This window comes from Bombus pyrosoma, linkage group LG10, assembly GCF_014825855.1.
Source record: "Bombus pyrosoma isolate SC7728 linkage group LG10, ASM1482585v1, whole genome shotgun sequence".
Taxonomy (NCBI): Eukaryota; Metazoa; Arthropoda; class Insecta; order Hymenoptera; family Apidae; genus Bombus; species Bombus pyrosoma.
The window spans coordinates 8,553,495-8,571,051 of NC_057779.1; the positions used below are offsets into that span (position 1 = coordinate 8,553,495).

General features: G+C 54.6%; 1 long non-coding RNA gene across 1 annotated transcript in view; it reads right to left on the reverse strand.

Annotated features, from left to right (window-relative positions):
* Window positions 1-17,557, reverse strand: part of LOC122572247 — a 91,352-nt gene that overhangs the window by 33,271 nt on the left and 40,524 nt on the right. The gene's annotated exons all lie outside the window — the stretch shown is intronic.

Here is a 17,557-nt window from a genome sequence, read left to right on the forward strand (position 1 = left end):
CTTCTTACGGTTCGTCTCGAGAGCAGAGACCACGGAAATATGAATGCATAAATGCATAAGTGCTCCCACCACCAGTGTCGCCACCACCATCTGCTTTTCCCGCCTACTTCGTTCCGGTCCTGATTCGGCATTCTTTTCTTTGCTTGCCGACGCTTTCCGTCCTTTTGCCTGCGCAGAACCAAATCCACCTTGATCGCACGTTGGATGACGAATGTACTTTGCCCGTAGTTCCGTGACTCTTGGCTTTCTTTTCCCTTCGAGCTATCTACCGGAGAGACGTCCCGGTCGCCGTCAACCGAGATTTAACGAGAATACTCGGGCGTCTACGAGAAGGCTCGAAGGTACAACCGCTGCAGCGCGGTTCTACAAAATACAATCTCGCGTTGGTGGTTATAAAAAGGCTAAATTACTCACGCGTTGCCGGCAAGTAAATAGCACGCAATCTACGCAGATTGTAATCTAGCAGACGAGAAAGCAACGACTCGGCCTCACTCGGGAAAAGAGGGTGTAACGTTGGTGGCAGGACGCGAGATTAAAAGACAAATTAGCATAATGTGTACACGCGCGCCCCGTGCAGTCACTGTTCTACCGAAACGCTTCCGCGTAATATCTCTCTGCGTCGACCGCGACACACTCCGAGGAGTCTTTCGCGTCGCGCCCTAATCTACCTTTCATAGATCCAGCGCGTGTCTACGACGGAGCAAAGTTTTTCAACTAGCAGCGAAAAGAGAGCAAGAGCTTTCTGTCGATTTTTTAATCAGTGGTTTAGAGGGTAGTTTGACGGCGGGTCTCTGTGAAAAAGAGTCTCGATCGAGATAGGATGGGTGGGCGACGAAGGGGTGTCGGCGATGCAAATAGCGCGTTTAATAAAGTGTCGCACGGCTGCCATTTGAATACCACGGCATATTCACTTTTCTCATCGGGGCTGCGAGGAAAAAGAGGCGAGGTGAACCGGCGAAAAAGAGGTTGTGATCAGCCGAGGAGTCGCGCGAGATGAAAAGCGAAACACGAAAGCGAGATACGAGGGCGGGGACGCGGGCGGGAAAGGAACGGAAAGGAAAGGAGAAACCAAAGCACGGAGACTTCTACAGTCTCTCTCAGTAGTCTCTAGCTACTAGCGAAACCGAAAGAAGCGGATGAAGATCCGCGGACGAGGAAGAAGACGAGATCGACGTGGTACGAGACGAGCAGATAGCCCCCTAGATGATCCAGCGTAGGTGTAGATACAGCAGGGAAGGGTAGCCCCGTACAAGAAGGTGGCGAATCGCACCTTCGCTTCATGCATGATTCAGTCGCAGTATCTCATTTCATCCGGTGGCTTCGCTAAACTATATCTCCTAATGGTAATGCTATTCCGTGGCACATATCTCTTTATATTACGTGGGTAGGTTGGCTGACTGGCTGGCTCACGGTTCTTGGGGCGGTGTACGGAGGCGAGAAAGCCAGCCAGCGCCTCTCGTCCAGCCCCTTGCACCCTCTATCAGAGATCCTGGCGGATCGCGAGGCTTTCTCCTTTTACCACCTACCAAGAAAACTACCCCACTGCGGCCGGGCCACGTACGTATATTCGCGCGTGTCTTTGCCTCGTGTAGAGCGCGCGTGGGTGGTCTCTGGATGCCTCTGGAGCACGAAGCAACGGGGAAGAAATAAAGAAAGAAACTGTTAGTTCTCGCTGTTTTAAATTACCATTTATTACGACACATAAAGCCGACCGGGCCCCGACAAGTTCTACCAACGGCCATCTTGTCCCACCCATGGCTGATGCGGCGAAGAGAGGAGAGCGAGGGCGAGCAGCGGGGGGAAACAGGCTGGAGAATCGAGTCTATATCACCGTCTTTTACTTTCCACCCTCTTACCTACCCTTCTCGTTCTTTTTCCTTTCGACTCGCCTACTCGTCTCGCTCTCTCGCGGTCTTGCTCCTTCGCTCGGGGTTGTGCTGTTGTACCTCTCTGCTGTACCCTTGGCGGGGATCGAAACCCCGGGTAATGATCATTACCTCCGGTATAGTGACAAGTGAGACCGGGGGGAGCCGACGGTACGGCTGCAGGAAATGGCCACAGATAACGCTGTCACGGCCATTTTTATATTATGACGAATGGATCATCTTTCTTTCGTTAAGTTTGCCCTCTACGCTCTCGCGCTCGACCAAGGGGAGCTCGATGATAGATTTCTCGTAATTATTCGCGCGCTCTTCCCGCCGCTGCTTAATCGTCTTTTCTCCTGAAAACTACTCCGACGTAAATAATCGCCGGCACTCGTTGCTCCTTCGTCTTCGTCGAAATAACAGAAATATCTTTTACGGCAGCCAGGTTTGTCGTTAACGCGCACGGATCGAAGGCAAAATGTAGAGAAAGAGAGAGAGAGAGAGGAATATCGCAACTTTGTTGCGACGAACGATCGTTCATCGTGCCCTTTCTTCCTTTTTCTTTTTCTTTTTCGCGAGTTTTCCGAAGGGAGGTGGCGGCGATCATAAAGAATCCGAAAAGTATCCAGTTCGACGATACCCTCGATTTCGGTTTGCAGAGGCATCCTGCTGCGCGGCAAGCTGCCCTTTTTCAGCCCCCTCACGCTTGCCACGCGGCAATAACGGTACCGACCAGTCTTTCATATCGTATCGGACCAGCTCGTCTATGTGGAAATGCGATCACTTAGAAGCAGCCTCGAAGTATAATTCGGCCGAGACCAGTCTCGTCGGTGTACCGGTCCGTTGAGTCCGTGTGTGAGCCAACAGATCGTATATTTTTTATTATTGGCCGATGGAGCCAGTCCCTGGGGGTGGAACGGGTGCTCGGCTGGTAGGAGGTTTCGATAGCTGACCACTCGATTCCATGCGCTCCCTCTTTAGCTCCCTCCCTGCCCCTATCACTCCTCCGCCCGCTTCTATCTATCCGCCCTTCTTCTATTCGCTACAGAAGGAAGTGACCGAACGATCGAATCCGTTTGTACGCGGCCGCATCCGCGTCTTCGTAAATGTGTTCGACCGAGTGCTCTTGGTACGGTTCGCTGGATCGCGGCGTATCTCTCTTGGGCCGGGGTCGTTTTATCGAGTGTGGACGTCGGAGAAGCGATTCTCATGTTTTTACATCGAGGCAATTTTTCCATCTCGCCCCGTTTGCCTCCGAGAGCACCAACTTTCACCGGCCACCTGCCTCCGCGCGCCTCCCTTCGAACCCACGGTTCTTTCTTTTCGACGATCCTCGGTCGGGGCTGTGGACCATCGCGTCCGGCCATCGTTCGACGACTACGCGACTAGAAACCAGAGAGGTTTATTTGCCTGATCGTTGACGTTCCCTGGCAGGATTAATCCACCAAGATGTTCGATACGTATGACGCGGCTACGCTTCGACGGTCGTCGATCCTTTTGCGTTATCCTCGAGGCGTTCTCGAGAAAGAAATGAGAGGGTGGGGGAGGGGGTGAGGGGAGGCTCTAAAGTTGCTGGAATCTAATCGCCTCTTCGATCAAGTAACGCGAGTCGTGGTCACGGTGGAAACGATGTAGCTCGTTTAATTCAATCGTCGAAGCGTGCACAGGCGGACCATTCGTTACGAAGTTTGGCCGCGAGCGTGTTGCGAGAGTCGGTGGCAGGATGTTACGGCGGGGGCGGGGGAGGAAGGGGCGACGAGAGAATCTAGGCAAGAGGATCGCCGTTCGAAGGAGCGTATCGAAAGCCGCTCGATCCGGAAGGTTCCTTCTGGAAGGCTCCTTCTGGAAGTAAAGTCGCCGGTTGGCTCGCCCCCGCGACGGGGTGTTCTCCAGGAAGCCCGGGGATTGGTCTAGGACGATGCCTGTCCGTGCTCTTCTCTCTCTCCCGTCTCTTCCGCGGTGGCTTCATTATACGTTGACCTAAGAAAATCAACCACCCACCGCCGGCACTGTTCGTCCTCGGCCTTCGTCCTCTCCTCCCGTGTACACCGGCAACCAGCCACCGTCGTTCGCTGCAGCATCCTGGGCCAGCCACCGGCTGCAGAGAGGAGGAGTGCTTGGAACAACCGAACCAGGTGCCCCGACTCAACCCCCAGCACCCTCCTCTTTCCATCTAACCTAACCTATCCCTCTTCCTTCCCACCACCTTTCTTCCTCCCGTTCATCCGTCCGTCCGCCTGTCTGCCTGCCTGCCTGCCTGCCTGCCTGCCTGCCTGTCCGTTCGTTCTTCCGTCCTTCCTTCCTTCCTTCCTTCCTTCCTTCCTTCCTTCCTTCGTTCCATCGACTACGACGCCGCGACGTTGCACGGCAAGAGAAAGAGAGGGAACCAGGGGTAACTCATCGCTTATGGATACTGATGACTCGCGCAATGAACTCAGACCGCGCTAAGGGTGGTAGCAGTGCGGTAAACCCACTGTGCTTCTCCGTTCCCTTGTCTTTCTCTTACTCGACCTCCGTTCCTCCTCCTCCTCTACGTTTTTCTCTCCCCTCGTAACCATCTCTCTTCCAGCCGCTGCTTTCCAGAGTACCTCCGTTTGCTTCAGCCCCGATCCTTCAATAACATTTTCCTTTCTCCCCAGCCAGCGGGGGATGAATGCCGTGGAACCAAAGCGTATCTAACGTACCATATATATCCGACTTTTTCATCTTCCCGACAAAGCATCTCGTTCGAGTCGAGCGATTAATGATTAGGATGGCTGTACAGTTGGGTGCTAATACGGCAAACGAAGATGATGCGTTCTACGCGTTCACGTTCATCCCTTTCGTACGTTACATCTACCGGCCGATAGACAGAAGCACGCGATACGATTTTCTTTCTCCTAGTTGATGCAAAATTCAAAGTTCGTCGAAAGTCGGAGGCAAACTGGTCGATTGGTCTGGGCGAACGATGCCCGTCGGAAGAAATTTCTCGTTCGCGAGAGGTCCATCGTATTACGTAAGATTCCGGTGTCGTTTCCATTTTCGGTCCCTTCCATCCTCTCACGGTCATTCGTTTCTATTACTCCGCGTTAAGGGAGACCCGACAGTTGGCCGACCCGAGGTTAGATTTATTTTCACTCGGTGGGTATTTTTTTTTATGACCCTGCCCGCGCTTTAGACATACCCGTCGCGGAGGGATGTTTTTCGCGTGCGATCCACCGCGGCCGGGCTCGGTCTCGCGCGTGTATGCACGCCAACGCTCACGACACTGAATCATCCGGACGTGGCACTGACTTTCGCGTCATCCCCGTGGAAGCGAGCGGCCTTCTCGAGCCGCGCTCGTATAATAAACCCATAAACAGCCCTGCTGCCGCGAAAAGAAGAGACGAGGAACGTCGTGATACGGACAGAGAGAGAGCCTCCCTCGTCCACCCCGATGTTGCGCGAGAAACGAGGTTCGCCACGGATTATCGAAGCCGTTACGCGGACTCGGTGTCGGTCGCGTTCGGAATACGGTTCTCGAGACTTTCTTGTTCCCCGTCGTAACGTTCCAAGAGCCAGAGACGCATCAATTTTCTAACGCGAGTATCTCGCGAACAGAGATACCGAGAGATAATAGGGGTAAGCTGGGAGGAGGAGAAATAAAAAAATAGGCGATAAAGCAACGAAGAGACAAGGAAGACGGAGGCGACGTGATTCCTGTGGCAAGAGGTGCACGCGTAGGCTCGTGTACGAGACGACCTTGTGATTGCGCGATGCACGAGGTGCATATGTACACGAGGAGAACGCGTTACGTAGCGGATACATAGTAAACAGCATGGCGTGGGAGAGGCAACGGAGAAAGAAAAGGAAAGAGAGGAAAATAAAAGGGGGACGAGATAGAGACGAAGCGAAGGAGGAGAAGGTGAAGGCGGAGGTTGTGGCCGGTGAGAGGGAGAGAGAGAATTCCTAAGCACCCGGAGCGCGATGCTTACCTGCGGTAACGTTTAAGCGGTGGAGTAAGTACAAGACCTTAGCGCGCATCAAGGAAACAAACAGCTGGCGCGCGCAATATGAATTAAACATGCTGATTAATAATTAACAAGTTGCCGGCTCTCCTCGCGCGCCTATACCGGTAGGTAGGTGTACTACTATCTGGCTTTGTCTTGGTTGCACACGCCTCGATCCTTTCTTCTTTTTCTCGCTTTCCTTCGCGCGTTACGAGGTAACGCGCACCGCTCGATTACGCTTCACGATCGGCGCCGGCTCACGCTAAAACAGCTGTTCGAGGGGTATCGCGTGTCGATCGATTTAAAAATGCTTCGACACGACCTCAGGCTGCCGGCGAACGCGTGCGGAAACCATCGCTTCGCTTTTACCGGTTCACCGCCCACTAAATACCTTCCATGTCGAAGGAATATCACGGAGAGAGTTGCGCGAGAAGATCGATCCAAGATTTTTTCGCGTGCATGGAACGCGCAGAAAAATCACGAGAGAATCGAGCGAAAATGGCCGATAACCCGAGGGAGGAGAAGAGACTAGAAGAGACTAGAAGCGAAGAGAAGCGAAGAGAAGCGAAGAGAAGCGAAGAGAAGCGAAGAGATGCGACGAGAAGCGAAGAGAAGAGAGGAACTGGGAAGACTCCGAGCAAGTTGGTAGGTTGGTAGGGATCCTCGCGCTGTCTCCTCTTCATGTTTATTAATGTGCCGTACGTCCGTCTATCGATTCGTCGTTTCACTCTCGTTCCTCGCGAGATAATGATACTGACCTATGCCAGCTGTCGCATAGCCGAGGGCTTAAGTGGCTTAACAACGTTGCGGATAGCTGAAACAACGATCGGTCCTCTTGACACATTGACTGAATACATTATTGTAAATGTCGCCAGCTGCGTTATCGGCGCGCACGCCGGACGGCCGAACGAATCGGACGTGTACGATCGACGTCGCGCGACAGCAGCGCGTGCCTCCCGCGGAGTGCTTCTTTACGTAATTCCACGGACACGGCGATCGTTTTGTCCCGTACGATATTCCGCCGCGATCGTTGTTGCGCAATCACGAGCTATTCGTCGTCAGCGCGAATCGTTACGCGCGATACCACCGGCGCACGGTCTTCCGTGTTTCCCTCGAATGTGCTATATATTCTCCTCGATTGAATTCCGAAACGCCGATATCCAGGTGGAACGAGCGACGCAACGAACTCGCTTATTTGTTTGTTAACTCTCGGCTGGCGTTCGATACGAACGCTCCATCGATCGTATCTCCGCTTCCGTGGATGGGGCTACGTAACACGGCGTAAACTAGTTAAGTCTATTAATTAGCGTGGAAAAGAGTCGGCCCGATGGGATCGCGCGATAATCAAAGGTTGTCGCGTTAAGCTCGATTCGGAGCAAGGCGGAGATTGCGATTCCGCGGCAATTTTAATTGACCAGTTCCTTCCTGCGGACCCGCGTACGTACTTACTTTCCATGAAAGCTCGCCTTTCCACTCCGGAGTTCATTAAATCCAGCGTAACGGGGGAGGGTGTGTGGGGGAGGGGGCAGCGTTTCCATAGATGAACACGAAAAGATTTATCGCAAGACGGAGGATGACTGTTCGTTTCTCAAAAGGCTCGGTCTTATCCCCTCGTTTCGGAAGGAGAAACACGCGACTCTCGGTCTGCGCGATTCCTGCACGCACCGGGGATGTGTTCGCCATGCTAGGATGGTAGGTAGGGTGACGAGTTCAGGAAGTATAACCATAATAGGCAGAAACGACGGCGAGACGAGGAGGAGGGAGGAAACGCGAGGCAACCAACGACACGAGAGCCGTGACGCCGTTCCTGTAGGGATTAATTAGCGATAAGGCTTCTAATGAGAGGCAGGTGAGCGAGCGAGCGAACGAACGAACGAACGAACGAACGAACGAACGAACGAACGAACGAACGAACGAACGAACGAACGAACGCCGTCGATTACACGGCGCGCCGCGCTGCTCTCCGCCGTTCGTTCGCCGTTAGACACGGCCAGACCGCAGCCAGAAAAATATCAACGAGAGGCTACAACGATATCTATCGTTCGAGAATACGCAACGAGAGCCGCTAAAACTCGAACGACACAAATACCGCGATATATATAATCTCGGAAGTCATTGCCCGGTAACCGATGGCTCCTCGCTTTTTGGCTGGTCACCGCTCTTTTCTCGACCTTTCCACGCTTCCTCTTCGTTCACCGTTAGAAGATTCGTATTCCATCGGAAAAACCAATCGATCCGAGGCTCTCTCGCAAGGCGCATTTTTGTCAGGCGATTCGTTTAAGAGCGAGAAGAAGAAGAAGAAGAAGAAAAAAAGAAATATGTACTAGCTGGTCGAGGCAGCTACGATGTAAGTGTGACGGTCGTTTGGTAGACAGTCGAAGAGGGACGAGGAGTCACGTCCCGTGAATTGTGGGCCACGTGACAGAGGCGTGATCGAGGTGCGACGCGATGGAACAATGCCATCGGAGCTCTTCGAGGAGGAATGCCGCGTGCCGCGCCCATCTTTCCTCGATATCTGTCCGAGCACCGCGCCACTCTCGTTCACCGATCGTTAATCGACGCGGTATCCGTCTCGATAGACACCCTACCGATCCAACTTTTTGATCCATTCCGACGTAGCGTGGAACGGGCGTTTACCGTTTACCTAGACCTGGCCGGCGCTTAACGGGATCGACCGCTGCCACACGCGCCAATTTTCTTCGTCCAAAAGGATACGCGCATCGTTCGATGAAGTTACCTCGCCGCCGTACAGAGTTGCTCGGGAATCATCTTTGGTACATGGCCGATCGTACGATCGACTTTATTTGCACGCTCTTAACGTTCCCAGCTGGCGCGATTTGCGTTCAACCTTCTCGCTTCGAAGAAAACATTGGCCTGCATTAGAATTTCCTGAAACGATCTTGGCAATAGCAGCTAGCGGTGGAAAGAAGACTCTCGATGCAAAGCCTAGTTGTCCCGGCGCTTTGACCCTCGTCGATTTAGTTTGGTAACGAGGCTGGTGCCTAACGGTATCGCGCTTCCACCTCGACCAGTGAAACTGGTAGGTAATCGATGCTCGCTGCCAATGACGGTAACGCGTCGACGTTGAAAGCCGCCCAGCGAACGAGAGATCGTCTCCGTTTTGAAAGAAACGATCGCATGGAACGCGTTTTCGATACGCTCGAACGATACCATCGAACGTCTAGTAGGAACGGTACGAGCGAATAGTTGGACGATCGAGTGGAAAGTTTCTAATCGCTAAGAATCCGGTAACGCGAGCGTCTCTCCTAATGAAGTCGTCCGTGGCGGAGGCGCAGGTAGAGCGGCGGTGTGCGCGGATTTGATCGATCGGCCGGTCCGTTTTCCACGGCCATAATGGACTGGACCGTGTGCCTGAGCGAAGGCACGAGTAAGGCCGCGCGGCTCTCTAAGTAGGCGCTGAGCGCGTGTCACGCGCGTCATAAGAATGCGATAAGACGCGTGTCACGGCGGCGGACAATGCAGAGTCGTTCCGTTTCGTTCCATTCCGAGAGACACGATCGCTGCGCCATTGTGTCGGACCGAACGGGGTCCGGCAACGTCGATACCATACGCGACCTCTTCGAGCAGGAGCGTCGCCCGGTTCCGACCTTATTCCACTAAAATACACGCGACTCGCATGCTAAATCGTCGCCGCCGCTTCGCTCTGCTTTGCCGCGCACCGATCGGGTCAAGGCGTCGCGATCTTCGGCCGCGTCCGACTTTGCGCAACGGACGAACGTCGACTTACCGCGCGACGAGTTTCGGCGCGTCCGATTCGAAAGTGGCTCGTCGCCGGGTAAAAAGGGGAATCGCGTGATCCCGGTCCAACGACGAGAAAAAGGAGCCGCGACGACGAAGATTATCTCGGTGGCGAGGGCGCGAGAGTAGGTGTCGCCTCGTTAGACGATACCATTGTGCATACCTACTTACTACTATGTGCTACGCTCACGGGCAGAACCGACGCACGGCCTCGGACGTGCGCAAGGCTCGCAGGTCTCGCTACGTCCACAGACGGATATATGTATGTACACACGGTCGAACACGGTGTTATTATCGTGCCGGTGCAATTAAAGAAGGAAGCCTAGAAATTAGCGGGTGGCGGACGTAGGTAAGTATAGAGTCGGTTGTGGTACGAAGCAGCCGGTGGTACCAAACACGAGAACCGGGGATGCCTCGTAGAGTTTACGTTGCCAGAGGGAGCGCGACAAAGCGGGAGATAGGTCCGAGCACGCGGAGGGACGAAGAGAGCCCAACGTGCCTTCTGAATATGCATAGGCCAAACGGAACGGGACGAGGACGAGATAAGGGCCGACTTATTTTTCCTGCCTTTCATTTCGTTCCATCCTTATTTTATTTTGGCGCTAACTGCTACCGCTACCGGTACGAAGACGGTACGTTTCTTCCTCTGCCCCTTCGCACCCCTTTCTGCGGCGTGTCGGTTAAAAATCCCCGGGCTTCTCTTGGTCGATCTTTCGACGCGGTCTCTTTTCGATTTCCTTTCGAGCGTTTTCGAGCGCAGCTCGTAAAAGCGTTCGTCCTTTTTAAAAAAGTGCCCCTACACGCGGCACAAATTCCATACAAGTTGGAGGAACGTTGGAGGAAGGTGGTCGCGCCAATTTTTCAGAAACTTGGCGAACGAGAAACGCGCACAACGACGGATTTTTCTCGAACGATCGTACTAATTCTAGCGACCGCGTGGCCCGGGAAGGGAATGAATCCGAGACGATGCGAATTAAATTAATGCCCCGACCCGGCGAAACGGTAACGCCGCGTTTCGCTTACAATTAAGCTCCATAAAACTGTAAGCCGCGCCCCCCGTGCACCGTCCTCTCGTACGCCAATGAATATTTTTATTTAATGCCCCATTAGCGGTTCACCCGCCCCTGCATTTACATAGGATCGCGACATCGCCGGCATAATCGTCTCGAATGGCGCTTACATTTCGAAAGTATATCAGAGATAGAAGTATATAAGACAGAGAGAGAGAGAGAGAGAGAGAGAGAGAGAGAGACAGGAGAGAAAATATAAACGATCGTTCACCGTGGCAAGAGGCGATCGTTCGTTCAGTTCCTTCGAGTCGGATCGCAACGAAACGCCGATTCGCGTGTTATTAACCTGGAATCGCGACAAACGACGCGCAAAGGGACAACGACAGAGTCGTGGGAGAGCTTATCGAAGCGACAGGGAGATTATCTCGAAAAGCGTTACGCCGAGGAAGCCTGAGAAACAGTCGGTTGCGAGTCGGAAGTCTCGAAAATCGGTGAGGTGATTAGTATGCGCCCTGTCGCGTCGCGGTGCCCTGCGGGTTGTCCTTAACGCGCGGTGACGCGTTGCGCCCAGCAGAACTCACTTCCTCTTTCCCGCGATGGCTGATCAGAAAAAAAAAAGAATCATGAATATGCATCGCGCAGACCCGGCCACGACCGTTTGCCGGCATTTCGCACCCGGCTGCCGGGGCCCCGGATCGTTGAGGTCATCCTGTATGGTGAACTGCACGACCACTCGCCGGCCCCGGCCGATGCAGTTGTACGTTCGAACCTGCAGTTGTTGCAACTCACCTGCCGCGGCTCGATCTAACGTGTCTAGCCGGCGTGAGATACGCGCGAATCGCAGCGGGCGACGGTTGCCGGTTCTTCGGCGTTTCCCCGCTTTCCCCTTGTTGCATTCGTTTCTTCGCGTCTCGCCCCATATAATTTCTCGAATGGCGTTTCCGTAATTACGCTTCGTAAATCGGCTGATAACACCCTTCGCAGAACGTACGGAAAGAAACGGTAGAAGCGTCGACTGGAAACTGGTCGACTTACCGTTTTCAAGGTGGGATAGAAAGCAAGGAAGGAAACGGCTGGCAGTTTGGAAAAGGTCGTAGGGCTGCAGCGACGAAGAGGCAGCAGCAGCAGCAGCAGCAGAAGCAGCCCCTCCGGCTGCGCGAGGGCAAGCTCGCGGCAGGAAGGAAACGCGAAATAAATACGGCGTGGTAAGGGGGTGAGGACGAGGAAGCGGCATGCGGTGGTCTCCGACTAAGAGTCCCGGACTGGAACTGGAACTGGAACTGGACGGCAGTCCAGCCAGAAAGATACATATTTTTAAATATTTTAGTCACGGTTCGCAATCGCCTCGTCACGCAGCCTTGCCACCTACTGGCTACTGCCCATTACGTACCTACTACTTTGCTAGCTACGTGGCTGGGCATCGCCGCGGCATACCGTCTCGGTACCTTCACCGTACCTCGCCACATATACACACCGTTGCTCCTTCTTGCCGTCTTCCTTCGCTTTCGATGCGTACTTTTATTCCTTGTCTTTCTGCTCCTCCTCCTCCTCCTTCTCCTCCCCCCGCTAACCATTTCTGTCTCGCAGCGCATCTGCGGTTTTTCGCCCGTGTCCAAGTGTCCGTTGCCGGACGCGAACGTGCGTTCGAACGAACCGTTACCGATTCCAGCGAACGTTTAATTCTCGATAAGAGTAGGGAACCGCTGGGAATCCGGCTTATAGCTGCCCTTTGATCGCAGTTTCATGGAAAATACGGTTGACAACGGTGCGAGAGATTCGACCGAGCCCGATCACGACGCGGTTGTTGGCCATCGGCGATCCTGATTCTCGCTAACGATATCGATCGTTGCTCGTGACGAGTTTATGGCTTCGTAAGCCGCGCGTTCTTGCCTTGACAATGAGCGATCTGGTTTTAATGAAGCGCGGCAATTATCGCGTATACCGGGGCGATGCATAATTCATGCGGTATGCACTTATCGTGTTTTATCTATTACTCTGATATTCTTCCGCAGCGAAACGTTTACGATTTTTTCTACTCGACGAGATTCGTTTTGTTCGTTACGTCGACGAACGCGCTCGCTCGTTCTTTGCTCGAACGCGCGTTTCTTTCGCACCGTCGATCGAAAAACCATGCGTTGGTCGTGGAAAAGAGCAGACGCTAACATGGCCGAGCGATTCTTTTGTGTTGCCGCTCCGCTGATCGTTGCTCTGTAACTCGCGCACTCGCGACTGTTTTTCTTCCCGGGGATCTCCGGTCTCCGCATCTCGTGTGTCGAGAACTCGGAGCATTGCCCAAGGGATCCTGCGGCTGCAACTCCTCCGATTCCCACGATGCTGTCGGACGACGAAATTTCATGAAAAGTTGCTGCCTTAATCCGTCGAAAGTATCGGCGTGCGATTCGACGGCGAGTTGGCGACGGCGGATAAAAGTTTTTCTTACCGAGCGTGTTCTGTTGCGACGCAAGTAATTTCCACGGGTGAGAAAATGGACCCGGGTGAAACGCACGGCCGCGTCATTTACATTAATGTTTTGTCACGCGTCCCTGCGCGCGTTTCACCCTCTCCCGATCGAAATCGCTGCGGGAAACGTACTCGAGCGCTCATTATTCGAACGAAATGCCCCGTCATCGCGCCTCGCGCGCCTGCCGCGTTTATCCGAAACGCGGCGTTTAATTAAAACTCGACGGGATCGGATGAAAAATTAATTTGGTCACGTAACGATGTAAAGCAACGATCGCTGTTGCATCACCTCCGCTAATTATTACAACGAGCACAAAAATTCGCAGCGCCGATATCGCGGCGCGTTCACCGCGAGCATAAATATTAAACGTAGGGAAGAATTTATACGCGTCACGTAAAGGCGGCGTTGAAAATTGGTCGCAGAGCCCTGACGCTCGTGCTCGCAGCCAACGAGAGGAACCGACGAAAGCGAAAAACGCTGTTCCGTGGCTGTTTCAGCCGCGAATCGGCTACGGATCGGCCGTAGGTTACGGAAACCACGGACGGCGAACGGTGCGGGGAATTTGTCGACAAGTCGCGTGACCTTATAAGCGGACTTCGGAGGGGAGGGTTCGACGACGATAAAAAGGCCGGCGACGGCCACGGGTGAAAGATGACGAGAAGGAGAGACCAAGAATGGAAAGTGAAAAGCTGTGCGGAGGCGCGTGCACGCGGATCCCTTGTTAAGTACGTTGGATGTCGCGCGCTCGTTCCGAGAACGGCCGCGAGAAACACCGCGGCCTGACACGAATTTAACGAGTAGACGCGTGATTAAGGGGGATGACACGACTGCCACGAGCCGAGAAAGAAGCGAGACGAGCTTCGGAGAAAGGGGGTGGTGGTGGTGATGGTGGCGGCGGTGATGGCGGCGGCGGTGGTGGTTGACGGTGTTGGAGGGCAGAGAAGAGACCGACGAGGGCGAAGGCACGGCGGCGGGGATCGGTGGGGTGGAAATGAAGGCAGCGTGGCTGGAAAAATGCGAGCCTCCGTCTCCCCGCATACATTTCCATACATCAGCCCGTCCAAGTTGCGAGTCGGTGCGAGCGAAAGACCGACCGGTCGAGCCGCCGGCTGGAGACTGACGACCGCGTCGAGAGGAGCAGACCCGTTGGATAAGGGGAACCAACGGAATAAATCCAACTAATTAGACGAGGAAAAACCGCGGATTAATTACCCGTCGCCTTCGCCTCTTCTTGCGGCCGTGCTATTCTCGCCCTCCTTCCGGCCGGCTGGCCCGACCGAGGAAAGCGATTTTTCATCGCGCCGCAACGCAAAGTTTCGGCCACGAGCGCGCGCTGCGTTTCTTTCAGCGCTGGCCGAGAATCGAGCGACGAGAGGATCATCGAGTTTGATGGACGAGGCACGCGAAAAAGACGATGTTACTGTTGACGCGCGTTCTTAGAAAACTCGCGGTTCGATTCTCGCCAGGCAAATAGAGGCGCGAAAGCAAAAGTAGGGTGACGGCAAAGAGATGGCGAGAGAGCGTCGAGAGGTTCGCGCGGCTGTCGTTGGTCGCACACGCACACAGACTTGGAGCTTTACCGCGACTCGGAGTGTTTGCGAGCCGTTGGAAAGCTCTCGGGTTGCAGGAAGCCGCGCGGGAGACGCCAGCAGCGCGGCGAGGATGGAAGCCTGAAATGCAGATTTCGCGCTACTCTCGAGCCTCGAAAGCGTCTCTCCGCCCCTGCTTACCTATATCCCTGTTTGCTCCGCTCTCACGCCTTCTCTTCCTCCTTTCGCCCTCCGCCGTTTTCGCTCGACTTCACCGTTTCGTCTTCCCTCCCTTTCCTTTCCCTTCCGCTCGTTCGTCGTCCAACATCTTCTTTCCTATCCTCGCACCGATGTTTCTCTCGTTGGAGTTTGGATTTGCTCAACGCTTAGACTCGCTTTACACACCTTTCACGGCGTATCCTGTGTACGGGGGATCGCGCGTAGCCGTATCGTTGTATCGCGGAACTCTTACCGAAGCGCATATCGGGCTCGAGGAAACTCGTCGTCGATCTGCAGGCGAGAAGCTCGAGAACGAGCGAGGCAGCGAAGGAGGCGAACACGACGACCACCACGACGACGATAGTCTACGGTGGCTCGAAAGGAGGAGAAAAGAGGTCGCGTCATTGCTGGCCAGGGCCAGTGATCGATGGCGTTGGCCGTTATCTTCGCCACCCCCGCTCGGGCTCGTGGTAATTCATCATCTCGGTCTGTTTTTCACTTACTTTATATGCAACATATTCCGTAATTTTTATTCAGTCAACCGGCCGCCGCCTCCTCGAGCGGTAACCCCCCGGCCAGGGCCAGCTCATAAAACAACGAGCTGCCTCGTGGACCATCCACCGTCGGCCGGCGGAACAGGGGTGAAAGACGGAAGACGATGGAAGCCGATGGAAGATGGGAAAAGAAGGAAGGGCGCCACACTCGCTCGTAGTCTCCTCCGTTCGAGTGGACCGGCTCGCGAAGTACGAGGGGTTACGCAAGCCGCCGCACTCTATATGCTAAAGAATCTCGATATGGAGATCCGCTTGGACTCATCCCCGACCGGTCAGTTTGATTTATTGGCTCGAAATCGGCCACGCTAAATTTCTGGCAAAATATGCTGTCCCAGGCCGCGCGCCTCCCACCCCCGATACCCCCGCGCCTTCGTCCACGTTTTCCCACCGTATTTCCATAAAATGAATTATTAGACCAGTGGGTATGTCGCGGGATGTGAGCTTCGTCCTCCCGAATGTCGTTGCGCGTCTTGGACGCGCGTCGCACCGACATCGTGCACGTACAGTTCGGTAAACGTCCAGGGCTTTGGTGGAGTTTCGGTGGATTCGAAGAAGGGCCGTGCACGCGTACGAGCCAGGGCGGTGGTCCCTCCTCGAGGAGGCTTATCGATGGACGAGGGCCGCGGGATATTCGGTGTCGGTATTTTTCCGGGGACCGCGTGACGGTTACAGTCACGGTCGTTCTCCGCTCGTGTCACCCTTCGGTGTCGGCCCGTAAAAGCATCTGACGTACGGCGTGCCATCGGGCTCGGAGTTGGGACCCTTTAGATCGTATCGCGGAGGTCACGGTGCTTATATACCGGTCGCTAACATATTTTTAAGTAGCGGCGATACCGTCTACCGACGGGACCGGACACAGCCACGGCATCCAAACCGAAAGAGAGCCCGGCCACCGGCTCTCTTTCGTCGAGCATGCACGCGCTACACACTGGCGAACGAGATGGCACCTGTCGCGCAAGGTGTTCCCCGTGCGTTGCTCTTCCTACGATCTCGTCAGCGATCCCGCGAAGATGCGAACGACGGTACCGTCCGTGTTCTCGTTTCGCTCGTCCTCGCGTCCGTTTATTAACTCTTGCCGGCGTTTATTCGCGATAAACGGGACGATTTATTTTACACGCGTTGCCGATGAAAGGGAGACGCCTACCCCGAGAACGGTACTCGGATCGCTAATTCTGCGAGCGATCGTAAAATCGCGCGGCTATAAAGACGAATCGTAAAATCGAGGCGACTTTGTCGTGAAACGGGCACAGGCCGAGCAGACGTAAATCGGCAAACGGGCCGTTTCTTTTCCCGCCGCCACCGTTGCGACGCGTTCCACGACGAAACGGAAGTATCGGAGATACTACCGCGAGGCGCGCAGTGGCCGTTCGCTCGTGTGCACGCGAAAAAAAGGTTTGCCCAGTCGGAGAGGGTACCGTCCGCGTAGCGAGCGCAGGTGAAACGATTGCGAGAAGGAGCAGGTGGTGGACCAACGATGTTCGGCGTGTGCCACGGGCAACGAGACTGACCTCGAAGACCGCGGCAATCGGAAAGATCCCCGGGCCGTGCGGAGCCGAGTCGGCGGTCGCAGCTGCGTTTTATCGTCCGGAAGACAAACGACGAAACCTGTAGACGCTCGCGCGTTTCGCGACCGAGCAGCAGCTCGCGTGTAACGTCGTCGTCGTCGTCGTCGTCGAACCGTTATGCCAGGATTACGCGACGCGGCTTCCGAGCATCGACGACTGCCGATCGACTTGCACGCTTTTACGTTTAGTCCGATCATCGACCTGGATTACCCGATACGGATCTGTAAAATGGTTCAACGTTAGCGCGGACGAACCCGCGCCAAAGGGATAACGTTACGAGCGAATTCGGTTTTTCGGATCGACCAGAGATCTCGCATCGGCCGACTCGACGAAGCTCGAAGAGCAAAAGGAGAGGTCCGAGTTATCCGAAGCTATCTTTCCTCCCCGATACGATTCCCAGGATAAGAAATTCCAGGATAGAGAAACGTCTACGAGATTCCTACGTTATCGCTAGCGTGAGCTTCGGGGATGCTTGGAGCGAAGGAGAGAAGCGGAGATAGGGTGAAATCTGGGATTCGAACCCGCGAAGGGCAAGTAGATCCCTGCAACGTGCTTGCGGTTGGTTTCGGGTCAGGCTGGCGGAGCTTTCGCGGCGGCAAGCAGCGCCTTGCCTTGGCAACTTCCGGC